Source organism: Miniopterus schreibersii, assembly GCF_964146895.1.
Source record: "Miniopterus schreibersii genome assembly, chromosome: 9".
Lineage (NCBI taxonomy): Eukaryota > Metazoa > Chordata > Mammalia > Chiroptera > Miniopteridae > Miniopterus > Miniopterus schreibersii.
This window is the reverse complement of record NC_138118.1, coordinates 23,801,696-23,829,597: the sequence shown is the minus strand read 5'-3', so window position 1 is coordinate 23,829,597 and position 27,902 is coordinate 23,801,696.

Sequence of the window (27,902 nt, the reverse complement as noted above, 5' to 3'; positions counted from 1 at the left end):
TTAATAGTTCCATCTTGTTATATATTTTATAGGGATATTTATTCTTTAATTTATCAAATATGTGCCCAGTGCTTATTACGTGCCAGTTCTGTGGCATTGGTGGTTAAAACAATAAAGAATAATACAAACAATCACAATACCTTTTTGATACTGTGAATTCTTCCTGGTTCAGTGATAGCAGTTAGGTACTACCTGTTAAAGAGAGTCATTGAGATATGATATTCTTTCCTCATGGAGATGGGACAAATGAGTTTTTACCTTTCCTGTGTAGTTGTGTAAAGTCTTTGCACAGCTTTTGTGGCATACCCTAGCAAACTGAATCACCCAACACCTATTCCAAAACCCTTCTTTCACGTTTTTCCCTACTTGGAAACTGAAAGTACATAATTTCTCAACTTCCCTCTATATTTAAGGGTAGACATATGATACAATTTTAGTAATGGGATATAAACAGAAGCCTTCTGTGATATGATCTGGAGAAAGTTTTCTTTCCCAGCGAAATTATAGAGATGTAGCTGAGGTTATCATTTTGACTGTTCATGTTTATTGCCTTAAGATGGGATATTATGATTGAAATTCCAAAGGCATCTTGTGACAGTGAGGTCACAGTCATCAGATGGAACCAACAACTATAAAGAGCTTCAGTCTATAATGGCATCATTAAACAGGTGACCCAACATCAGCAATTGCCTCCTTCAGACTTCTTTCAATTTAGTGAAGTCATGAAGGTTTGGATTTCTTTTGCAGCTAAGCACATTCCTAACTGATTCATAGTACAATTATGGATAACTTGTTCTTTTCATAGTGTTGCACAGCTGAGGGGAAATCACTAATTCACCTCGTGAAAAAATATAATTTTGTTTTCTAAGATGTCTTACAATTTATCGATGAAAATCGCATTTTGTATTTTAAACATATTAGAAATAATTTGGGTCAAAATATGTGAATTATAGGAAGCATTCCATAAATAAACTAGAAGTATTTTAATTTGATATCTTTAATGGGGGCGGAATTTTTTCTCAGAATACAACACATTGAAAAATGACAGGAGGTGCAAATACAATGTTGCTGGTGATATTTTTCTCTTTCCCTATAAGCCACGATGTGTGGAATTAGAAGTGAATTTTTCTTCTGTGCTCAGAATTGAAACTGGATAGCTAGAGAGAGCTGAGTACATTCAAGTAGAATAAAAATGCTATGCCATCAAAAGACTCCAAAATAAAACCTTAGCAAAAGAAAGTGTGCAAAAGACATACAGATTTTCAATACTTATAGATTTATAAGGAAGTAAGATTTTAAAATTTGTTTTTGATAGAAGGGGGAGAAGAGGAAAAAGGAGAAAGAATAGTGTAAAGGCAATAGGCTTTATTATGTCATTTGTATTAATTTAAAGCAGAATTATACTTAATAATCTTTCAAATATATTATTGTTAGAAATTTTGAACAGAGTAGGACTCTGATTATGTAGTGACTGGAAATTGTCAGTTAACTTAAAAATTATGTACCAGTAGTGACTAATAAATACCCAAACATCAAATATTTTGAAAATAAAATATAAAATTATAAGTATTCCTATCTGATGTAAACATAGATATCAATTTTCAGTGGCTGAGCTTCCAGCTATGAACCAGGAGGCAGTTGATCAATGACTCTTATCATTGATGTTTCTATCTCTCCCTCTTCCTTCCTCTGAAATCAATAAAAACATATATAAAAAAAAGAGTCCAGCACATTTTTCTGAAGTCTACAACAGATTAGGTAGACTAAGATGTGTATACCAGGTTTTTAAAATTTTGTTTTGTTTATTTGTTTATTTATTTATTATTTTATTATTTTTTGTTCAAAATATTATAGATGTCCCTTTTTTCCCCCATTGACCCCTTCCACTCCACCCCTCTCTTCAGCCTCTCACCACACTATTGTTGCTGTCCTTGGGTTATGCATACATGCATACAAAGTCTTTGGTTAATCTCTCCCAGCACCCACCCACCCCCCCTCCTTCCCGCTGAGATTCATCAGTCTGATTCATGTCTCCATGTCACTGAATCTATTCCGTTCATCAGTTTAAGTTCTTTAGATTCAACATACAAGTGAGATCATATGATGTTTGTCTTTTTCTGCCTGGCTTATTTCACTCAGCATAATATTCTCCAGGTCCATCCACACTGTGCCAAACAGTACAAACAATCCAATTAAAAAATGGGCAAAGGACCTAAATAGAGACTTCTCCAAAGAGGACATACAGATGGCCAAGAGACATGAAAAAATGCTCAACATCGCTCATCAACAGAGAGATGCAAATTAAAACCACAATGAGGTATCACTTCACACCTGTAAGAATAGCTACCATCAACAAATCAACAAATGACATGTGCTGGCAAGGGTGTGGAGAAAGGGGAACCCTAGTACACTGCTGGTGGGAATGCAGACTGGTGCAGCCACTATGGGAAACAGTGTAGAGATTCCTCAAAAATGAAAAATGAAGCTGCCTTTTGACCCAGGAATCCCACTTTTAGAAATATATCCTAAGAATCCTGAAACACTAATCAGAAAAAGTATATGCACCCCTATGTTGATAACAGTGCAATTTACAATAGCTAAGATCTGGAAACAGTCCAAGTGCCCATCAGAAGACGAGTGGATAAAAAAGCTGTGGTACATTTATACCATGAAATATTATGCAGCTGTAAAGTAGAAGGATCTCATACTGTTTGGGAAATATACCAAGTTTGCTAGAGTCTATCCACAAGCTTTAAGACAATTTTAGTTGAAACTGAGTAGAAGCACTTCTCTTAGGACTGACATAAATCACATTTCTTTGCCATTTCTATCAATTTTTAAACTTTCTCATGTCAACATTTTTACTATTGTTGTTGTTAAGTTTGATATATTATAAAATGTAAATTACACTGTATCAGATACTGCTTTTTTTTTTTTTGGTTCTGGCTTGAAAGTGAATAATTATGAAAAGCATGGATAATGAACTCAAGATTTGTTTTAATTCTCTCTCTCTAGAAGAGTGGGGTTTTCTCCTCAAAATATACTTTAGTCTCTCTTTTGTGACAATTTAGAGAAAAAATATTTACCATTTTTGAAATTCACCATTCCAGATTTTTCTTTGTTTTTCCTCATCATGTTAAAAACAACATTGCATGTCATTTTCTGGAGAAACCTCTTAACCTAATTCCTAGATGATATTTCAGTCGTTTATTTATTCTGCAACAGATAATTCAGAGGTATGATTTTATTTACAATTAAATTCAAATTCTAAACTAAGGGAGGCCTCTCTTTTAATTATTTCAACTCTTCCCCTATCATTTACATTAGAATGTTCAAGACACGTTTCATGTTTCTTTGTGTTACTCTGACTAGTAATGACTATCCAGACTCCTTTTTGTAGAAATATTCCTCTAAAACTAATGAAGCTAGAATAAAATTGATTATGAATAAGTCCAAAAAGAATAATTTTACCCAAACTCTTTTACTTAAAACAATTAAATATGTAACCTTCACCTAGATTCACCAATTATTCACTCCCTCCCTCACCCTCTCCCTTTCACCTTCTTCCTACCTTTTCTTTGTATTCCTTCTTCCATTCCTCCCTTCCCATCCTTCCTTCACTCTCTGTCCCTCTCTCTCTCTCAACCCCCCCCCAACACACACTAAAATACATGAAAGCTAGTTGCAGACATCATGACACATTACCTTTAAATCCTTAGTGCATATCTCCAAAGATAAAGGACAGTTTCCTTCATGTAACTATCATCTCTGTAAATTTGACCATATCACTAATACTACTTAATGCATAGCACAGATTGGAATTTCTACAAATTAATCTAGAATATAAACAAGGATCATTCTTTGCATTTATTTGCCATGTTTTTTCGGTCTCCTTTATTACAGACAGTTCCTCATTTTTGTATTTCATGGCATTTATATATTTGAAGAATCAAAACTAGTTGTTTTGCAGAATGAATCTAAATCTAAATTAGGGCATATATTGTTTCTTCATTATTATATTCAGGGTGAACCCTTTGGGCAGGTTTTCTATAGAAGGGATACTGTATCCTTAGTACCCCACATTAAAAATGTGTTTTTTCCCCATAGTGAGAACCCTAATACCAAGAAAACACCAATCTGTGAACTTGCTCATTTGTAAATTACTCAAAAATAGTTCTGTTATTATTAATAAAATTCTACTAATAACATCAAAGTTAGTAACAAACTTCAAGATTCTCTTTCAATTCTTGTTCTTAGAATATATCTGGCTGAGAATTTCCAAAGAGTCACATTCAAAGACACTGGGATTTATTCTTTTTTTCCTTCTTCCAAGTAGTTATCAATTTTATATTAGGCTATATTTATTGTTTTGCATTTCTATTCAGTTTTAGTTTATTTCATCTTGTGCATTTAATTTTCCTTTTTAAATATAGAAAACTTTAATATAACTCAGAGGACAAAAAGGTATAAAAAGACATCCTCAAAGAAATTTCATACACTTTACTGCCCATTCCCTATTTCCACCTACCCATTTGTGGGTAATCAAATTTATTCCTGGTTTATTCCTTCTTTGTTTTTTGTTTGTTTGTTTCTTATTTTAGTGTGAAATATCCTCTTTTGTTACAAACTTTTATTATATGTACATTCTCATAAAGTTATTAATATGTTTATAGCATCAAGTACTATAAGAATGATTAGAAATAAGTGATTAGAAAAAGGCCAAATACATTGAATGTTTAAAGAAAGGCACATTTAAAAATATTGAAACAGGTTGATGTATGAATTCCTGATGTTATTCCTTTTCATCTTTCATAAATTACTCAATACAAGCCTGAAGATAAAAATATATGCCAAGAAAATGTAGAATTCTGTTCTCATCTAAATAGTTTAGCAGCAAAATAACTTTCAACTGACATTTCCAGAACCTTAATTGATGCAAATGTTTTTAATTTTCTGTTTTAAATTCAATTTTATGGACAACTACATAATCCACTTTTATTTTGCACATTCAAATTCAACACATGTCTATATACATACCTACCAGGTGTCACTTTGGGACTAATGTTTCAACACTGTTTTCATCATTTTATTTTTACAACAATCCCATATTTTTCCTACTTTGCAATTAAGGAAAGTAAATCTCACCCTATCTTGCTACTGACAAAGAGAAGTTTGGGACCAAGGGCTTTGTTTTTGCTTTTAATTAGTGAGTACTTCTTTATTTTGCCTCCTCTGTAAAATGTAAGAAATGATTAAAATCTAAGAAGATTTGAGATCAGCTTGTTTTTAAATAAAATAAAATTTTGAACTTAAGCGCTGTGGGTTTGTTACCAGGGAGACAAAGAGGACACCTCAGTTCTTGTCTTCTTGAGGGAAAGATTTCAATCAAGAGACAAAGTGTAGAAAAGCAAGCAAGAGTTTATTGGCTGCAGCAAAAATATATTTAGGAAGGTGAAAAAGAAGGTGCATAGAAGAAGTAACAGGAGAGCGTAGGCTGGGCTGATTAGGCTCACTGAGAAGTCAGAGAGAGAGAAGGGGGCAGGTTTGGGGCCCTTGGAGACAGATTCAGCAGGTAATTCCAGAAACAAGCTGCGACTGCCCATTGCTCTCCTGGTTGCAAATCTAAAGAGGTTCCCTGGGAAGGGAGAAGGAAATGGCTCCTGGCGTGCTCCCCTAGGAGGGGGTGGGAAGAGTGCACAGGGTCCTTTGTCCTGGGCACATTTATCTCTTTCTTGCAGGGGGCAAATCTTAGGGGAAGTCTCAGAGGAGTGTCTAAATAGAATATTCATCAGCTTCCCAGGTGTGCTCTTTCAGGGTCCTTGTCTCCACTGATTGGTCAGTGACAGGGCAGGGGATCATTAGTTAATGCAGCTGGTCCTGAAACAGCCACTGAGCCACTAGTCTGGTTTCGCTGCTTATCTGGGCCTGGAGCTGAAATACAACTGAGGCCTAGATGTTATCCTTAGGGAGCAATGCTCAAGGGGTCTAAACCAAGTGAACAGCTATATGCTGGGGGAGGATAGGTTACCTTGGGGACAAACTTCTTGTTTTCCCAGTTTAGCCCCTTGCTAGGCAGCCAGGGCTTCCTGCCACGGTGAGTTTCTGTACCCTAATTTTTGTACCTGGCTTTCTGTACCTTGCTTTCTGTACCTGGCCCATCTAACACAAACCACTTACTCTCAAGTGTCCTTGGTTAGGGAAGAGAGGATTTACTAGATGATTGCAAACTGATTTTTAACTGTCTCAGTTTCCCTAACCCATTTTTCCTGGAATTTCCCTAGATTTTTCTATGCTGTAACAGATTCATTGTAGAAGAGTAGTGGTTGTGAAATAATTGAACACTAAAACATGTAATATAATGCAGTCTCAGAAAGGGGGAACTTGAAGTGCAGTATTGTAAACTCAGCTTTCTTTCTATTTTTTTACTTGTTTATTTCAACAGACTAGTAAAATGAAATTCAAAGGGTAATCTCAGGTATATTCTATGGTCAACTAAACTTTGTATAAATATTTTAGAATATATTTTTTTCAACTTTCAAACATAAGGCATATTTTTGTGGGAAGAGAAAATAAAAAATAAGTAAATTATTTTTTATAAGGGAAAATCTTTATTAAAAAAAAAAAAAAAGAAGTAGCATTCTTTTACCCAGTAATTCCACTTTTAGGAATCTATCTTATGGAACTATATGTGACACATAAGTATATGTGAACAGAAATTTTACTATAAACTATCTGTTCACTAGGTTAATATAGTCATTATTATTTAAATATTCTTCTATTTTTAAATATGTATATATTTTATTTTTATAAGTGCATATCTTGGGAAATTTTCTCTTATTTCATTCTACTTTCTGGTCCCAAATTATTTCTCCTAAATAACTATCTATTTTACAATCCTGATTTAATTGTTGTATAGTGACTGCAATGGGTTGAATTGTGTCTGCCCAAAAAGTATGTTGAAATGCTCTTAGAAGATATAATAAAGTTTAAATGAGACCATACTATATGTGGAGGGCCATGCATCCAGTAACAGGAGCTTTATCAAGAGAGGGAGATTTGAAGACACACAAACATTCAGAGGTGAGATAGTCATATAAAGACAGAAGCACAAGTTGGACTGAGGCAACTGTAAGCCAAGAAATGCCAAGGATGGCCAGCAACCACCAGAAGCTAGGAGATGCAAGGAGACTTCCCTAGAGAAGCTGAAGGAAGCACGGCCCTGCCAACCCATTTGATTTAGGATTTCTGGCCTCCAGAACTGAGAGAGAGAAAAAAATTCTGTTGTTTTCATTCACCCTGTATGTGGTATTTTGTTACAGCAGCCTTAGGAAACTAATATAGTGACTAATAGCTTGCTCTCTCCTGCTATCAGCTTTTCATGTGAACATTCTAAGAGTCTCTCTGTTTTTTCCACCCTAGCCATTATTCCCTGTCTGCCCAATCAGAACAATTCTGGCTGAAAACAGTCATCCCTAACTAACTAACTCACTGAACTCAGATGAACCAAGAAAGCAAGAAGTTAAATTTTCATACAATTTTCCTTTATATTTATAGATCTTATTTCTACTTCTTGTATTAATTCTCTTAAGGGCTTTATTAAAGTATAATTAATATACAAAGAACTGCATAATGTGTAAAATTTGATGAGTTTGGATACATGCAAAGAGCCGTGACACCATCACCACCACGATCAACTTAAAAACATACCCAACACTTCACAGTTTCTTTATGTTTTGTTTTCCATTGTTTTGTTTTCATTTTATTTTTTTATCATATAAAACTTTCATTTTGATTTCACCCTGAGATTCTCTTAATGTGCCAAAGGCCCCCAAGAGTTCACAATTGCCGTCACTGAACCAGGCAGGGCCTCTCAAACCCTGTGGACCTCATTACAGAATGGCCTTGCCTTGCTCTGCAAGTGTCAGACTGGGGAGTATTGACCTTAAAATCAAAGTGTCAGTCCCTCTCAGTGCTTTTTGACCATCCTGAATTCCCAGTGCTAATGAAAATGTTTTATTTTTTCCTCCTTTCATAATGTGAAACTAGAATACAAAATAAATTCTTCCTAATTAGTAATTATGTTTTTAAATAGCTTGTCCAAATATTGCCCTAAGAAGTTCTGTATGTTTAAGGAAAAATATATATAAACTTCTCTACTAGGGATAAGCTAAAATTTTTAGCACAAAGAAATATGATATTGAATTGACACTATTACAGAGAAAGTACCTGGGCACTGTTTGTCAGTTTTTAAATTATTTTTGCCTGGTACATTCCTTCAAACACTGGACAATAGCAAATAGGTATAATTTATGACACACCCTGTAGGAGTTATTTTCTACTAAATTAACCACAACAAATGGAAACAACAGCAAATATTCTTTCTATATGGGTTCAGGTATAAAATTAATATCACTGACATACAAAATATCACAAACATACAAAATGACATGAATTAGAAGAATATTGTCTATGGAAAGTTAGTACTAGAATTATATTTGCTAAACCACTTAGAATATGTACTATATAGTGTAAGACTATTTCCAAGTATAATTAAAAAATCATTTCTATTTCTGTCATTCAACTTTGAATCCTGCCTGCACTTTATATTTTCCTGTTTGTTTCTTTATGCTATTTTAGGCTATTACTGTCTTGCATCTGTGTCAGTGAACTTGGAAATCAAATGCATCACAAAAAAAACAGAAACCACCATTTTAAATAAATCTGTCAAATACCATAATACTTTGTAAAATAATCAAAGTAAAACCATGATCAGAATCAGGAGACATGCTAAATAGAAGCATTTTGAACATGAATGTTTTTAGGTCAGGTCAATACTCACCCCCTGATTATTAATAGTGACATTAATTCATGACTATCTGTTTCCCCAGACTTGTTTCTTACAATTTTAGTATTTAGTATCCCACATACCCTCATAAAGAATGTAATAATGTATTAAAATGTCTTCAATCCCAACTACACATGATGATGAGGAATCTTTTCTATACCCAGCTGCACAACTAGCTCCATTTTCCTGAAAATTCGTGAATCAATTGTTACTTTCCCAAATACCTTAGCATATCATTGTGTTTTAAAATATTTTACATTTTTCTTCTATATGTAAGTGAGGTAAGGGGAGAGGGAAAATATTTGAATTAATAACAGCTGTGAATTACAATTTTAGTATATTAGTATCCCACATACCCTTGGCCTTAATAGAATATTTCTCATAACCATGTTTTAATTGATAATAACTTAAAGACTGTGTTCAGTACATCATCACTGAGAAAAAAATTTCAATAAACACCAGTGAGGATATATAGAACATCTAATATACTAAGAATTAACTTCTTATAGTTTTAGCAAATTTCTCAAGCTTATAGTAGAAATTAACTACATTTAAATTTTGGGTAAATCTTTAAGGAACAGAATAACAACATTAACACTTTCAGATGTCAGAAAATTATTTCAAATAAATTATAAATATGTGATAACTCTTTAAAAATATTTTTTATTGATTTTTTTAGAGAGAGAGGAGAGGGAGAGAGAAATATTGATCTGAGAGCAGAACATCATCAGCTGCCTCCTACATACCTTCCACCAGGCATGGGGCCTGAAATCTGGGCATGTGCCCTTACTGGGAACAGAACAGCAACCTTTTGGTGCTCAGGACAATGCCCAACCATCTGAGTGAGCTACACCAGTCAGGGCAGATATATGACAAGTCTTAAAGTGGATATGGAAAATATGTTTACAGCCTTTTGTTTACTCAGCCAAGTTTTTGAGTGCACAACATTATATCGCAGTTTGAATTGTTTAATTTCACTAAACAGTTTAAACTGGCTGGGCTGGAAATTTAAAAAATAATAAAAAAATGTAATGACACTTTAAGCCAGGCAGGTAAATTGACATGCAGAAAACAAATGGGGGGTGGGCAGGGGAGAAAGTGAATCATTCAATATTTTCTTAGTCATTTGAGATGGCTATACTCTAAAGGACTATGCTTTCAAGAAATGAGCCCAGATGCTAAAAGATCTTAAGTGCCAAATAATAAAATGTTATCAACAGGCTATGAGGAGACCCAAAGGAGTTTAACCAGAGAAGTAACAAAATCACATTTTCATTTTAAAAACATCATTATAGAGACTCTACTAAGAATGGGCTTGAGGCAGGATTGGGGTAGGGAGAGGTGGTTTGTAAGTTTAGGTAGGGCAAACCACTTTTTCTAGAATAATTTTTCATTAAAGGAATTTGAATCTTGAGTAATATCTTCAAATGACTATACCCATATCACAAGTTTTTATAGATTAATTGGACATTTAGAAGCCTGCATTCCAGACCCAGAAGTCAGAAGCAGGCATGGAGAGATATTCTGGGCCCAGGTTTATCCCAATATTTGTAATACAACCAGGGAATATGGGAGCAAGCAGGACTCCACAGTTGTCTATGATGCAAACAACACAAATATAATCATTGATTTATTAAGAGTCTAGGAAAAAGCTCTCAGTTCAGGTGTCTTGAAGCATCAGGCAAAGTGCAATTGAAGAAATCCACAATTTTGTAACTTTTGAAGCTCTGAGAGACCCTTTGTTTGAGGTCCCAGGGACCAACATCCTTTGTTCTAAGGCATGACACCTGTCTACAGTAGATGCAAATAAAAGCTTGTTAAACTTTTCAAGTCCTCTTCTATGAACACATGCACACACATAATTATATTAAATAAAAGAGTCCTACTTAGAGTACAGAAAATAAAAGGTGACTTTAAATTTAAGGTTAGGAAAAAATAGTGTTTACTCCAAAAAAGGAATTATAGGAAGTCATATAACCTCATCCACACAAGTTACAACAACACCAGGGAGCTAAGGTGCTCTCTGAGAGACAAGTTATATGTTTTTTATATTATGCTCTTCACATTTTCAATTTCCTAAGTATACATCTGCTGAATAATTATTAGTATTTAATAATTCTGATTATGAGAGAAGGTTATGCACATGACAAATGTAATGATGGTGCCAGGTCTTATGATATACAACTCATAAATATATAAAAACTTCTATTATAAATTATTACCCAAGAATGAAACTCTCATTCTGAAAGAAAAGAGAAAAACACATTTCCTAATTCCTCCATGAAAGAGAACAGGATGTCAAGAGGCCAGGTGTGAGATGCTGCATTTCCCCTTCTTTTTATCAAGGACTTGTGCCACTGGCATGGCATGTAAAGAAGGTTCAGGCAAGACTTGGGTTAGGAACATAACAGCCTGCATGCAGCAACAACATGAACAGGAGCAGAATATACTTAGTGGAATACCGTGTAGGTTAAATGTTAATTACCCTCTTCATTTTTATTTCTTTCATTAAGAAAAATAAAGAAAATCAAAAGTATCATCTGTCATCAGGCAGGATGCCAGAGAATATGATTCTTCAGGTTGCTCAAGCCTATACCCAGTATAGGTTGGGTTGAATTTTGTCCATCGAAAATTCATATATTGAGATTCTAACCCCCACTATGTTCAAATGTGATGCATTTGGAGATACTGTTTTAAAGACAAAATGAAGTTAAAATGAAATTCTTAGGGTAAACCCTAACTTAATAAAACTGACATCCTTATAAAAAGGGGAAATTTTTTCACAGAGACTGTGTGGAGGAAAGACAATGTGAAGAAGCTTTTTATTTTGATGTAGTCTCATTTGTTTATTTTCCCCTTTATCTCCCTTGCCCTAGAAGATATATTGATCAACGTACTGTTATAAGAGCTGTCTGAGATTTTGCTGCCTATGGTTTCTTCAAGAATTTCTATGGCTTCATGACCTACATTTAAATATTTTATCCATTTTGAATATATTATTGTGTATGGTGTAAGATGGTGATCTAGTTTAATTTTTTTGCATGTACCTGTATGATTTTCCCAGCACCATTTATTGAAGAGACTGTATTTATTGTATGCTCTTGCCTCCTTGTCAAATATTAATTGACCATAATGGCTTGGGTCGATTTCTGGGTTCTCTGTTCTATTCCCTTGATCTATATGCCTGTTCTTGTACTAGTACCAGGCTGTTTTTATTACAATGGCTTTAATATCCAATATTGCGATCCCTCCTACTTTGTTCTTTCTCAAGATTGCTGCAGCTAAAAAGCTTTTGTGAAGCAAAAGAAACCATAAACAAAATGAAAAGGGAGCCTACTATTTGGGAAAACATATTTGCCAATGGTACATCTGATAAAGGGTAATTTCCATAACATATAAAGAACTCTTACAACTCAACAAAAGGGAGATAGACAATCCAATTAAAAAATTGGCAAAGGACCTAAATAAACACTTCTCCAAAGATGACATACAGATAGATGGCCAAGAGACATAAAAAAATGTTCGAAGTCACTAATCATCAGAGACATGCAAATTAAAATTACAATGAGGTGTCAAATGGCTACCATCAACAAATCAATAAATCACAATGCTGGCAAGGATGTGGAGAAAGGGGAACCCTAGTACACTGCTGGTGGGAATGCAGACTGGTGCAACCACTATGGAAAACAGTATGGAATTTCCGCAAAAAATTAAAAATGGAGCTGCCATTGACCCAGTGATCCCACTCATAGGAATATATCCTAAGAATCCCAAAACACCAATCAGGAAGAATATATGCACCCCTATGTTCATAACAGCCCTATTTACAATAACTAAGATCTGGAAATAGCCCAAGTGCCCATCAGTAAATGAGTGGATAAAAAAGCTGTGGTATATTTGCACAATAGAATACTATGCAGCTGTAAAAAAAGAAGGATATCTTACCCTTTGAGACAGCATGGAGGGACCTGGAAAGTATTATGCTAAGTGAAATAAACCAGAGACAAATGTCACATGATTTCACTCATATTTGGAACCAAATGAACAAAATAAACTGACCAACAAAACAGATCGGAGACACTGAAGCATGGAACAGACTAACTAATCTTAGAGGAAAGGGGGAACAGAGTGTGGGGGCAAGAATAAATTAACCAAAGAACTTATATGCATATATGCAAAACCCATGGACACAGACAATAGTATGATGAAGGTCTGCAGGGGAGGGTGGAGTAGAAGGGGACCAATGGGGGAAAAAGGGGACATCTGTAATACTTTCAAAAATTAAGATAAATTAAAAAAAAAAAAACACAAAAGAAAAACATGTGAAGAGACATAGGGAGAGGACGACCATCAACAAGGGAAGGGTAGAAGCCAGGAACAGATACTTCCCTCAAAGCCCTCAAAAGGAACCAACCCTGTCAACACCTTGATTTTGGACTTCTAGACTCCAGAACTTGTAAGATCTCTGTTTATGCCAACAAGCCTGTGATACTTAGTTATAGCAGGGGTAGGAAATAAATCTAGTATTTTTTTCCGTTTGTTTCATAAGCAGATAGTATCTCCTGCCTTTGAGGGATTGAATTTAGTCATGCTCTAACTTTTTCAATGCAGTAAAAGCTCTTATATCCTGAATGTATTTATATATCTTTTTTCATGATCAGTTTCATGGCATGGGTATTAGTAAAGGTCTCAGTCAAAAAAGACATGGAAATGTCTGGAGAAAATGTAAGATAGCTATGAGTAGGCAGGGAAAATCCCAAGAGGTGAATCAGAATCAGGTTCAGAACAAAGAATAGATTTTCTATGTCAAAATTAACCCCTGAACACAGAGTGAAAAATTTAGTGCATCAGAATATATGTGTATAAATATAGATCCATATATAAATAATAAAACCACTCTATATTCTCATTTATAAGGACAAGGTAGTATTATGCTCCCACCCTTGCAATCTTTTAGAAGCATCATCTTAAATTTTTTTGTTATATAGTAGACCTACCCCTTATCCATGGGGACTACGCTCTAAGGCCCCCAATGGATGCCTAAGACCATGGAAAGTACCAGACCCTATATTTTTTCCTATAAATGCATACCTATGAAAAGTTTAAGTTATAAATTAGGTACAGTAAGAGATTAACAACATAACTAATAATGGAATAGAACAATTATAATAATATACCATAATAAAAGTTATGAAAATGCGTTCTCTTTCTCAAAATCTTACTGTACTGTACTCATCATTCCTGTGATGATGTACAATGATATAATGCCTATGTGGTGAGATGAAGTGAGGTGAATGTGGCCTGAGGCTAGTATAAGTTTAACTTGATCACCAGCATTGCAGTACTGCACAGTTGATCTGATAACTAAGATGGCTAATAAGTGAGGAACAGGCAGGGAGCATATACATTGTGTAGACAACTAGACAAAGGGATGATTCACACCTGAGGTGGATAGAGAGGATGGCCCAAGATTTCTTTATGCTATTCAGAATGGTGTGTAAGTTAAATCTTATGAATTGTTTATTTCTGAAATTTTTCATTTAATATTTTCAAAAGCAGTTGACTGCTGATAATTGAAACTAAGGAACACAAAAGTGCAGATAAGCAAATAGTTGTATACTCAAATATTTAGTTAGTTAGTTAGTTAGATTTACATTTTTGTAAGTGGGGACAAACGAGAGGAGATTTAGGCTTAATAGCTCAAATCAAACCCTTTTTTTCTTAATTTGAAATGTCCCAGAGAAACAACTGACCATAAGTCTAATCATAAAGAACAAAATGTTTAGGAGTAATTGTAGGTTTTAAACTTGAAATAACAGAATTTTCTCTTACTGCAAGGAGAGCAGAAAGCAGAAGGAGAAACTGTTAATATATTAGCCAGCAGGTTGTGCATGATTATCTATATTTCATGACATCCTTTTGTAGTTTGTTTTTTATTGTAATTATTTTGAGTCTTTATTTTTGATTCATTTAAACCTATTTAATGTTTTATATATTTTCAATGGCCTCATTTAATAAAATTTCTGTACAAATAATTTGTATATAACTGAAATTTTCAATTATAATATTTTTATTCCAACCAATCTGGCACATATATTGGGTACCTACTATGTATCAGAAAATATTGTTGGAAATTGGAATACATCCATTAAAAAAGGCAAATAACTCTTTCCAAAATATAAATATGAAAAGAATTATGCACTGTTAGAAACTGAATAAAAAAGAGAAACATTTACTTATTCTTTTTCACCCCAGAGCTTTTAATATTCTTACAAAATTTATGGATATTATGAATCCATAGATTAAAATGCAAATCCAGATGGAAACTGTGACCTGCATTCTGGGATTGCAGAGAACCAGGCTATATTGGGAATTAAGGCCTGGCAGATGATGGATAGTGACAGCATTGTTTCATTTAATGAAGTGGCTATTGAAGCTTAGAAGGGCAAAGATGACAAGGGGGAACTGAGTGCCTTGTCTTTGGAAGAAGAAAATACTTTACAATATTTTACCAAGGAAAAATGAACTCACTACTTTCTTTTGAACTTCATTAATCTTTTCAATGAAAAAGTGTCTCATTGTCAAGTAGCTTGATAGCCACTTTGAGAAAATGCTTTGCTTCTTCATAATAGAACCAATGCCTTCATTGTCCTGAGGCTCCAGTGATGTTCAACTTTCACTGAAATACTAAGAAAAGCAATGCTCTGGAGAATCCAGTGTGAAGATGCCAAAATTATATGTTTGGGGCAAGCAAAACTTTTGCCCATGAGGCATTTTTTTAAATTAATTTGTTTCTGAGAACAGCAGCAAGTGGCAGAGGGAAAGAGTGTTACTGAGAATTTTTATGCAGAGATGCCTATTCCTGAGTCAAAGAAAGAGAAGCTTTGGAAATTGTTCTAGTGAATCTTTTCTATAGTTTGACCTTAAGGTTTAATAGCACAGACTTTTTGTGAAGTCAAAAGGCTAAACAAATTGTCACAACAAAAACTGTATCTATGAAAACCCATACTCCTAAAAGCAGTCAAATAATTCCACACCCTCAATCCCCAAAGTTTTGTACAGTCCAATTAATATCTGTTTTTATACAAAGCAAGCAGAAAAACAACACACATGAATTTCCCTTTGGAAAATGTTCAAAATCCAGCACTACAGCCCTCTTTTCATTTTAAAATATGGACTTTGATTAACAGAAGCTCATTTTTCAAATTAAAAACATTTGAACAATAAGAAAATATATTTAAATAAATGCTATATTATTAATTATTGTTTTACTTTTTGTCGTGATGTGTAGACAATTAAATCATTTTTGCCTTCTAGCATAGCTCACTTGTATCACACTTTGCTTTCACGAGGTCTTGATACTTTTGTCTTTAAAATGACCATATTGCCTTTGAAATCACAGGTACTTATTTTCAGCCTCATTTTCTCCCATGGATTCCTGCATCTATTTGGTGGGTGGAACTCACTTTACATCAGTTCCAACCCTTTAATGATAGGGATCACAGACTACAAAACATAGCTCAGAACACCAAAGGCAGTGTGGGGGAGGCAGCAAATAAGGATAAAGTCTGCTGTTCGCTTAATCCTTTGTCTTAAAAAAGTAGCTTGGTGTTCCTGGGGGTTATGATTGTTCTAGAGTTCAAAAGAGAAGTTAAAAAAAATCTGAGTTACCAGTTGTCTTGGTTCAGCTCATATAAATAGGCCAAAATAAAAACAGTACTCAGATCTGATGATAATTGTGAACATGCTGAATAAATAAACTAGTGAAGTAGAATGTTAAAAATGAGAAAATACTGTCCCAAAGGGATGGAGGAGGGCATGTGGGTGGAGGGGGAGAGAGTAACCAAAGAGTTTATATGCATATATGCACAACCCAAGGATACAGACAATGGTGGGGAGAAGGACTGGGGAGGGGGATGGGATGGCATGGAACGGGTCATTGGGGAGAAAAAGGGACATCTGTAATATTTTAAACAAAAATGAAATTTAAAAAAAAAGAAAATAAAAGAAAAAAAGTATATACTTTTTATTTTTAAGTTTTAGCTATACTGTCTCTTAAATGTTCTTTGAAATGTAACTGGCAAAAAGATGAACCCATGACATAGTTATTTGACTATCTTTGACAAGGAGAATATAAATTATTAATTGCAGAATTTCAATTGCAAAGTTATTGAATTCAATATTTCTTTTGCTTTCAGAATTTTTTGTTTTTGTTTTGTTTTAAATCAGCATCAAAATACAACTAACCACACTGTTGACACATAGATTTAGGGATCTAAAATTAGGCAGGTCTAAGATGGAAATTAGACAAATGTAATTTATAAAAGTTTCCTCCTTTATATCACTTTTTTCCTTAAAATATTATTTTAACATATTTTTAAAACTATGTTTTTTTTTTCAGTTTATAGCTCTTACATGTGAAGAACTTGTAAGTTGTTACTCCTCTCCTTACAACAAGAAAAAGCTGGACAAACTCTTCTTGAACCAGTCAGGAAAAAAGTTTCCATGGGCAAATACAGAAAGTCACAGGGTGTTTTCCTAGATTCAGATCTTCTGTAGCTGGAACCATAACCTGCTAGGTAGATGTAATGATGATTTTAATGAACTGCTAGAGAGCAAATTGCAAGAATGAGACTGAGAAAGTGCTCTGATACTTCCCTGGGCTTTGCCAAAGGATTCTACCAGGTTCTCATGGTAAAAATTCAAGAAAGATCACCTGGTAGCTATATTAGGAGAAAATTAACTATTGTGAAATACTCCTAGAGCTCTCCCTATGACAAAGGCTGATTTTCGGGGTGGGGGGCTGGAGATCTTTTATCAGAGCCTCCAGAACAGTGGAGGAAGGACATTCTTCTCATTCCTGCCCATGCTAGCCTTCCTGACCTGCCTGAGAGAGTGGGAAACTACATAAGAGCACAGATAAATGTCATAAGTCAGAGACAATAGTAAAAAAAAGACAGATTTAATTGGAAAACTATGAAATGCTTCTCTCCCATGCACCTTACCACCACACCAACAGAGCTCCAGTGTTACAGATGAAAGAGCTACAAAACATACTCTTTCTTAGAAGGAGCACTTGGGAGTCCAACACCAAAAGAGTTGATGGGATAATATTAGAGGAATGTAAAGTCTTTGGATAGGTAGCTACAACAAATATTGAACTAATATAAATTTTCACACTAGCGGCTCACTTACCTCAATACTATCACTCAAAAATAACCATGTTAGGCTTTCAACAAAAAACATACATGGCACACCAAAGGCAAAAAAGGACAAAGGTAGTAAAAGCAAATAAGCACCAAAACAAGACTTAAATATCACTTAGATGTTGGAATTATCAAAGTGGAATTTAAACAATGATCAATATGTTAAAGTGTGGATAAAAATAGGCCACATGTTAACCTCACTAGCTCAGAGGAGGCTTGCCTGGAGGCCCTGCAAACTCAGAGATCTAAAGTAACTACAAAGAATGGTCTGGAATTAAAATGTTTTTAACTAAAAATAGTTTATCATGGGTAATGATGTCATAGGCCAGCATCATCCCTGGCAAAGGTGAATCTTTACCTTAACTGAGCCTTTCTATTGTCCTTTTGCATCTATGATAACATAACATTGGGATGTCGAAGTAATTTTCCTTTTTCTGGACCCTTCAAAGCACAGGCACCCACTCTACAAAGATCACAAATACCCTCATTGCTATCAAGTTAACTGTTGACTGTTAACTATCCTGTACCCACCTAAAGTAAAAGAAGTATATGTCTATCATTTCACTTTTTATAGAATCCCAGAGGTTTCCCCACTTTGCTTTCTCCTGCCTCCCTAATCTATCACCAGTGGATTTCATGTAACCCACTTGTGTCTTATCTTTTGATTATAATGTATAAAACAAGGTGCAAAACTGCCATTCTCTGGAGTATTATCTCAATCCATTGAGATTCTGCTTCCCAACATTTCTCAACTGTTTGACTCAAATAAACTCACAAAAATTCTTCACAGATATGAATGTTTCTTACATTGACAAAGGATTCTAATGGAAAAAATGAACAACAGAGAGAAACATACCTGAGTGGATGGAGTGCGAATGGGGAGCACTAAAGAAACATCACGAAGTCCGGTAAGAGAGGGGGGACATAGAAAGGGGGAGTCCCCCCTGAAGCCTGTGCTGGGCTCCAAGCCCAGAGGCCTGGAGGCTGCAAAGCTCCCTCCCCTTGGGACTGAGGACCGGCCTCCAAAAGCGGGGATCTCACACCCGGAGCAACGAGAGGGGAAGGAGCGTCCCATGCACAGGGCAGGGGGACCCAGGTGAGGGGTGAGTCCCGGAGGGATCAGAGCCTTCCTAGGAAACAGCCTCTAATGGCAGACAGTGCCTTCCTAGTGAAACAAAGCTTCTAGTGGTGGCTGTGACCATCGTCTAGTGCTCAGTGTGCCAACCATAAGGAATGCTTTCCCAAGGACTGTGGCACCCAAGTGGTAAGGGACCAGAGGACTGTGCTGAGCAGCTATACACAGGGACCCTTGCCTCCCTGTGAGGCATTGTGTTGAGCCCCAGAAAGCACTGAATCTTCGTGGCACGGAGGACGGAAGGAGCCCTCCGCCCTGAGGTCCTGGTGCTTGGAGGCTGGGATCTGTGACCAGCCCTGAGGGGCACCATGGTGGCCTGTGAAGCCACCCCAGCTTTGCAGAGACCAGCGGTGCGGGGAGCTGGGTGGAGCTGACTTTGGGTCCACTCCAGCTGGGGGCCTTGGCATGCGGTCAGCGGAAACTTGCAGGGCAGACTCTGCCTTTGTGCTGCTTTGTGTGTGAGTTTGATCATGGAACTGGCTCCCACCTTCCTGGAGTGCACTGTGCGGACAGACCACCGAGGCTGGGATTGGGGTCTGCACAGCAGAGGGTCTGAGGGGTTGGCCTGGTTCAACCAGCCAACCAGAGCTGAGCAGGGAGGGGTGGAGCCTGTAGGCCTCTCCTGCAGCCAGGAGCACCACCCCCAACAGGAAAGGGGCAGGTCCCGCTCACTGAGGCCCCAGACACCCCCTCAGGGCACCCCCTGAGGGGTAGAGGAGAGCAGGTCACAGGAGTACATTATAAGAATAAGACTCTCAGGGACTGTTGTTTGGGAACTGGAGGAAACACTGAAAACCCCTGCTGGGGGCTGGGCAGGCAAAAGGCTCACCAGAATGTGTTTTTAATCAAACCCACTGAGCCCAGACTGTTGAAACTGCCCATACAGGAAAGGCAACAGGCTAAAATCAATCTGAAGGTGCAGCAGGACAGAGCATGGGGAACTAGAATCAGAGGACAAGGTAGGAACTGAGGAGCTGGCGGTGGAGCAGAGACTATCCCACAGAGTGAGTGCCTGACAGCAGTACCTCTAAGTAAGGGAAGTGATACCCTGAGCTACACTAGCCATCTTGCAACCTAAAGAATCTACAGAAGATTCTGGAGTAAGACCAGGCAACTACAAGGTTGCAAAATAGTTGACCAGAGGAGGTGGTCCACAAAGAGCTTCAGGTCAACCATCTACCTAAGGACACCAGAGCCAAACCTAGACAGATCCTCACAATGGCTGATACACAAGTACCTCCCAGGAGAACTGAAATCAGGCACACAAAACAGTGACCCTCAGACAACATAAGTTGCCCAGAAGAAACTCACCTGGTTGACTATCTTTGTTCTTCTGTTTTTTTGTTTTGTTTTGTTTTGTTTTGGATTTGTTTTGTTTTTATTTTTGTTATTTTTTGGGGTTTTTTTTGTTTTTATGTTTGTTTATTTTTTCTCTTTTTACCTTATGAAGAAGAGAAAGATGAGAAAATTTTTTCTCTTCTTTTTTAAATTTGATAATAATTTTTTAAAATTGTTTTTTAAATATTTTTTAATTAAATTTTTTTCTCTTTTTTATAAAAGAATTTTGTCTTCCTTAGCTTGTTTTTAGTTTTGTTTTGATTATTTGCTTTGTTTTGTTTTATCTTTGCTTCTACTATCAAAACTTTCTTGATATCCCTGCTTAAAGACTGGGACTTTATCATTATAATGAAATTTACAGCTTTCCTCTATAGTTTCCACTAAATCTCTTAACCAGACTCCCTCCTTGCCTGGGCTATATCTCTCTCTCTCCTCTCGATTCAATGGCATAAGTTTTTTTTCTTTTTCTACTTTTCTTTCATTCTTTTGTTATCTTCCCTTCTGTCTTCCTGTCTTTAGTTCGATTGTTAGTTTCTCTTATTCTTTTTATTGTATTTTTGTTTTCTCATTTTCAACTATTATCCTATTCCTATTCTCTCCCTTAAATTTTAGCTGACCCTTCTTTCAGAATCTTTTCTCTGCTTTTGTTATCTCCCAGTAGCTTCTCTATTTTTTACATTTTAGTTTATTATTATTTTCTGAATTTTCACCAGTATTAACAAAAACATACATCTCTCTCTCTAAGCGTTACTTTTCTTTCTCTCTTTTTTTTTTTTAAGCATTTTGTGTGTGTGTGTTCTCCCTTCACTCTCCCAGTTCTATTTTCAAGTGGGTTGTTTTCATTGTGACTGTCAAGATATTTTGTAAGCTACCTCTTGTTTCCTGGAAGTTGTGTATTGTCCTGCTCTGCCAGCACCCGTACAACAGCTTACAAGACGAGGTTGGGGGTTAGACACACAGTTAGCCAACCTGAGAAGAAGGTCCTCCCAAGGACTGATCAATGACAATATAGACCAAACCACAGCAGGAGAACATAAAGAAACCACAAAAGGGGCACCCACAAGAGGGACAAGCCTGAGCAAAGAGCTCAGAAGTATAATGAAAACCCACCTCTGGGATCCACTGGACCCACAAGACAAAATCCCATCCCACAAGACTGGGACACAGCAAATATTTCTAATATATAGATAAAAACACTAAGACCTACCAAAATGGGGAGACAAAGAAACAACCCCTAAATTAAAGAAAATGAAACATCACCAGAAAAAGGCTTTGATGAGATGGAGTTAAGCAAGTTATCAGAAATGGAGTTCAGAGTATGGATGATGAAAATGGTCAAGGAAATTAAGAAGACATTAGGTGATAAGATCTAGGACCTTTGTGAAAACATGAAAAAAGAGATACATACCATAAACAAAACTGAGACAGAGAAAAAGAATGCTGTATCTGATATCAAGAATGCACTGGAAGAAATTAAAAGCAGCCTCAATGAAGCAGAGGATAGAACAAGTGACTTAGAAGACAAGGTAGAAAAAAATCACACAATCAGAGCAGCAAAAAGAAAAAACACTTAAAAAGCATGAGGACAGTCTATGGGAGCTTTGGGACAATATGAAGCAAAACAACATTTCCATTATAGGAGTGCCAGAGGGGGAGGAAAGGGAGCAAGGGATAGAGAACTTGGTGGAGGAAATAATGATAGAAAACTTCCCTAGGCTGGCGAAGGAGAAAGCCACACAAGTTCAGGAAACACAGAGCACCCACTCCAAGACAGAACATAATTAAGATGGCAAATGTCAAGGACAAAGAGAAAATATTAAGGGCTGAAAGAGAAAGACAAGCAGTGACCTACAGAAGAACCCCCATAAGGCTGACAGCTGATTTTGCAACAGAAACTCTTCAGGCCAGAAGGGAGTGGCATAAAGTTCTCAAAGTAATGAAAAGCAAGAACATGCAACCAAGATTGCTTTATCCAGCAAGGCTATCATTTAAAATTTAAGGTGAAATAAAGAGCTTCCCAGACAAAAAAAAAAAAAAGGCTAAAGGAGTTCAGTACCACCAAATCAGCATTGCAAGAAATGCTAAAAGGACTGCTCTAAGAAAAAGAAAGAATAGTGAGAGAAAGGTACATCAGCATAAAGGGGGAAAATGGCATTAAATAACTTGATATCAATAGTAACCTTAAATGTGAATGGAATAAATGGTTCAATCAAAAGACATAGGGTAGCTGAATGGATAAGAAAACAGGACCCAAATATATGCTGTCTACAAGAGATCCACCTAAGAACAAAAGACTCACACAGACTAAAGGTGAAGGGATGGAGTGAAATATTCCATGCAAATGGAAAGGAAAAGAAAGCTAGAGTAGCAATTCTTATTTCTGACAAAACAGACTTCAAAATAAAGACAATAAAGAGAGATAAAGATGTTCACTACATATTACTAAAGGGATCAATCCAACAGGAGGAGATAACCCTTATAAACATTTATGCACCCAATATGGGAACACCTAAATATATAAAATAATTTTGGGGGACTTTCAAGAAAAGATTCACAGCAACACAATCATAGTAGGGGACTTTAAAACCCCACTGTCAGCACTGGACAGACCATCAAGACAAAAAATCAACAGGGAAACACAGACCTTAAATGACTCACTAGACCTAATGGATTTAATTCACATTTACAGCAGAATACACATTCTTCTCAAGTGCACATGGAACATTCTCTAAAATATACCACATGTTAGGGTACAAGGCAAGTCTCTATAAATATAAGAAGATTGAAATCATATCAAGCATCTTCTCAGATCACAATACCATGAAACTAGAAATCAACCACTATAAAAAAAAAAATCAAAAATATTCAATCACATGGAGGCTAAATAGCGTGCTATTAAACAATGAATGGGTTACCAATGAGATCAAGGAAGAAATCAAACACTTCATGGAAAGTAATGAAAATGAACAGACAACAAACTAAAATATATGGGACACTGCAAAAGCAGTCCTGAGAGGAAAATTCATAGCATTACAGGCCTATATCAAGAAACAAGAAAAAGATCTAATCAACCATCTAACACAACAACTAAAAGAACTAGAACTAGAACAGCAAGAAAAGCCTGCAGGAAGTAGAAGGGAGGAAATAATAAAAATCAGAGCAGAAATTAATGACATAGAGACTAAAAAAACAACACAAAAAATCAATGAAACCAAGAGCTGGTGCTTTGAAAAGGTAAATAAGATTGATGCACCTTTACCAGACTCACTAAGAAACAAAGAGAGAGGACCCAAATCAATAAAATCAGAAATGAAAGAGGTGATATAACAACTGACCCAACAGAAATACAAAGGATTGTAAAAAAATATTATGGCAACTATATTCCAACAAATTAGACAATATGGTGGAAATGGACAAGTTCCTAGAAGCATACAACCTTCCAAAGCTGAATCAAGAAGAGACAGAAAATCTGAATAGGCTGATAACAACTAATGAAATTGAAGCAGTAATAAAAAAAACTCCAGCAAATAAAAGTCCTGGACCAGATGGATTTACAGGTGTGTTTTACCAAACATTCAAAGAAGAATTAACAGCTATTCTATTCAAACTATTCCAGAAAATTCAAGAGGAGGGAAAACTCCCAAATTCTTTTTATGAGGCCAGCATCATCCTAATCCCAAAACCAGATAAATATACCACAAAGCAAGAAAATTACAGGTCAATATCCCTGATGAACATAGATGCTAAAATCCTCACAAAAATATTAGCAAACCAGATCCAGCAATACATTAAAAAGATCATACATCATGACCAAGTGGGATTTATTCCGGTGTTGCAATGCTGGTAAAACATCCACAAATCAATAAATGTGATACATCACATGAACAAAATGAAGGCGAAAGTCATATGATCATATCAATAGATGCAGAAAAAGCATTTGACAAAATCCAGCACCCATTTCTGATAAAAACTCTCAGCAAAGTGGGAATAGAGGGGTCATACCTCAACATGATAAAGGCCATATATGACAGACCTACAGCCAACATCATACTCAATGGGCAAAAATTAAAACCATTTCCATTAAAAAGCGGAACAAGACAGGGATGTCCACTTTCACCACTCTTATTCAACATAGTACTGGAAGTCCTCGCCATAGCTATCAGACAGGGAGAAAACATAAAAGGTATCCAAATTGGAAAGGAGGAAGTAAAACTGTCATCATTTGCAGATGACATGATACTGTACATAGAAAACCCTAAAGACTCCATCAAAGTACTACTAGATTTGATAACCTATTTTGGCAAGGTTGATTTTGGATAAGAATGCCATTGATAAACTGATTAACTTAATAAACTGATGAACAGAATAGATTCAATGACATGGAAGCATAGATGAGACTAAGGAATGTCAGAATGATGGAGGAGGGTGGGTGGATGGAGGGGGAGAGAGTAACCAAAGAATTTATATGCATATATGCACAACTCAAGGACACGGACCATGGTAGGGAGAGGGACTGGGGAGGGGATGGGGTGGGGTGGAATGGGTCATTGGGGAGAAAAAGGGACATCTGTAATATTTTAAACAAAAATAAAAGTTAAAAATTAAAAAAAAAAAAAAATGAATAGATCTGTTACAGGGTCACAGTGAAGACCAAGGGAGATAAAAAAGGCTGGAGTGCTTTCCTCAGTGTGATCTGAGACAGTATGAAGACATCACAGTGCATTAGAAGACCTCAATTTGTATCCCAGCTCCAAAACGTACTAGGTAGGAGGCTTGCATCAAAGCATTTACCTTGCTGAGCCTCACTTTGTTCATCTACAAAATGAACATAGAGCCTACTTCAGAATGTGGCTTTGGGAATGAAATGATATGAATGTGAAAAAGGAGCTTTGTAAAGTCCAAGGTGCTATAAAAGAATTACTGCTCAGCTCTTGTTTTTGGTAATAAGTCTGCAAACCAATAAATTCAGTTTAGGTTTAACAGCAAAAAAAAAAAAAAAAAGGAAAAAAAAAAGAAAAAGTGAACAACATGCAAAACAGATGGGTAAAGTAAACATAGATATAAAAATCCAAAAAAAAGAATCAAAAGGAAATAGTAGAAATAAAGAAAACTATTAACAAATGAAAAATGCCACTGATAAACTCACTAGTAGACTGGACATGACCAAGGAAACAAAGTAGAAAACTTGAAGATATTGTCAATAGGAATATTATAAATCAGAATGCAAAGAGAAAAATGAATTTAAAAAATAGAACAGAATAACCAACAACTGTCAGGCAATATCAAAAGATTCAACACATGTGTAATTTAAATATCAACAAGAGAAGAATGAGAGAATGGAGCAAGAGAAATATTTGAAACAATAAGGGATAAAACATCTGAGGAAAATTTATATCAATTCTCTATGGTCAATTTCAAAGGATTTAAGAAGAGAACATACTTTCTAACTTATTCTATTTGGCCAGCTTTATTCTAATATCAAAATCACACAAAAACATCACAAAAAAAGAAAGCTATAGAACAATATCTCTCATGAACATAGATACAACAATGTGTAAAAAGAATTGCACACTGTGACCAAGTGGGATTTTTCCCAAATATACAAGGTCAGTAAACATCACGTTAACAGATGCAGAAAATACATTTGACAAAAACTCAACACCCATTTATGATTTTAAAAAGCTTCATAAACCAGAAATAGAGGGAAACTTCCTCAAATTGACAGACTATCTATAAAAATACCTACAGCCAGCATCATACTTAAAAGTTATAGAGATAGAAGAGGAAGAAATAAAACTGCCTTTGTTCAGAGATGACATGATTGTGTATGTATAAAATCCCAAAGTATCAATAAAAAAGGCTTCTTGAAGTTAATAATGCTTTAATTGCATATTAAAACAAAGAGATATTCCTACACACCTATCTGAATGGTCAGAACCCGAAAAGTTGAGAATACCGCGTTCTGCTAAGGATTCAGAGCAACAAAAAATTTCCTTGTCAGTGGGAATGCAAAATAGAAGATATTTTGTCAGTCTTACAAAATTAAACACAATCTTTCTATACAATTTCAAGTATTTTCCCAATTAGTTAAAAAAAATATATATTACACATACCTGTACATGAATATTCATAGCAACCTTATGCATAATTGCTAAAACTTAAAACAAACAAGGTTTCCTTCAGTGGATTGGATAATGGATAAAGGATAAACCAAATGTGGCATGTATACAATAGAGTATTATTTATCAATTAAAAATTAATTATCAAGTCACAGACATATATTAATTAATCCTAAATGCATGTTGCTTCATGAAGAAGACTAGTCTGAAAAAGCTACTTTATGATCCCTATTACATTATATCTTGGAAACGGCAAAATTAAAAATGGTAAAAAAATCCGTGGTGGCCAGGAGTCGTGTTACGAGGCATTGCAAAGGGTAAGCACAGGGAATTTTAGTGCAGGGGAATTATTCTGTACAGTACTGTAACAGTTAACAGAAGACATTAAGCATTTGTCAAAATGCATAGAATTCATAGAACTTTACAGCAAAACTAGTAAACTTAACATAAACGACATACAACATTTACATATATGGAATTTTCAGATGCAAGACAAAATGTGATAAAATAATCTAAAAGCATTGTAATGTATGAAGCAAATCTTACAGGATTTATCAACTGAAATTATTATTTGTTTACCTTCCATCTTTAAGATAGTCTTGGTCAGTCCACTTTTTTATTTTATTTATTTATTTATTTATTTATTTATTTATTTATTTATTTATTTATTTTTATTTATTTATTTATTTATTTTATTTTTGTTTAAAATACTACAGATGTCCCTTTTTCTCCCCAATGACCCATTCCATCCCGTCCCATCCCTCTCCCCAGTCCCTCTCCCCAGTCCCTCTCCCTGCCATTATCTGTGTCTTTGGGTTGTGCATATATGCATATAAATTCTTTGGCTAATCTCTCCCCCTCCATCCATCCATCCTCCTCCATCACTCTGACATTCCTCAGTCTCATCTATGCTTCCATGTCATTGAATCTATTCTGTTCATCAGTTTATTAAGTTCTTTAGATTCCACGTATAAGTGAGATCATGTGATGTTTGTCTTTCTCTGCCTGGCTTATTTCACTTAGCATAATATTCTCCAGGTCCATCCATACTGTCCCAAAGGGTACAAGGTTCTTCTTCTTTACAGCTGCATAGTATTCCATGGTGTAAATGTCCCACAGCTTTTTGATCCATTCATCTACTGATGAGCACTTGGGCTGTTTCCAGATCTTAGCTATTGTAAACTGTGCTGCTATGAACATCGGGGTGCATATATTCTTTCTGATGAATGTTTCAGGATTCTTAGGATACATTCCTAGGA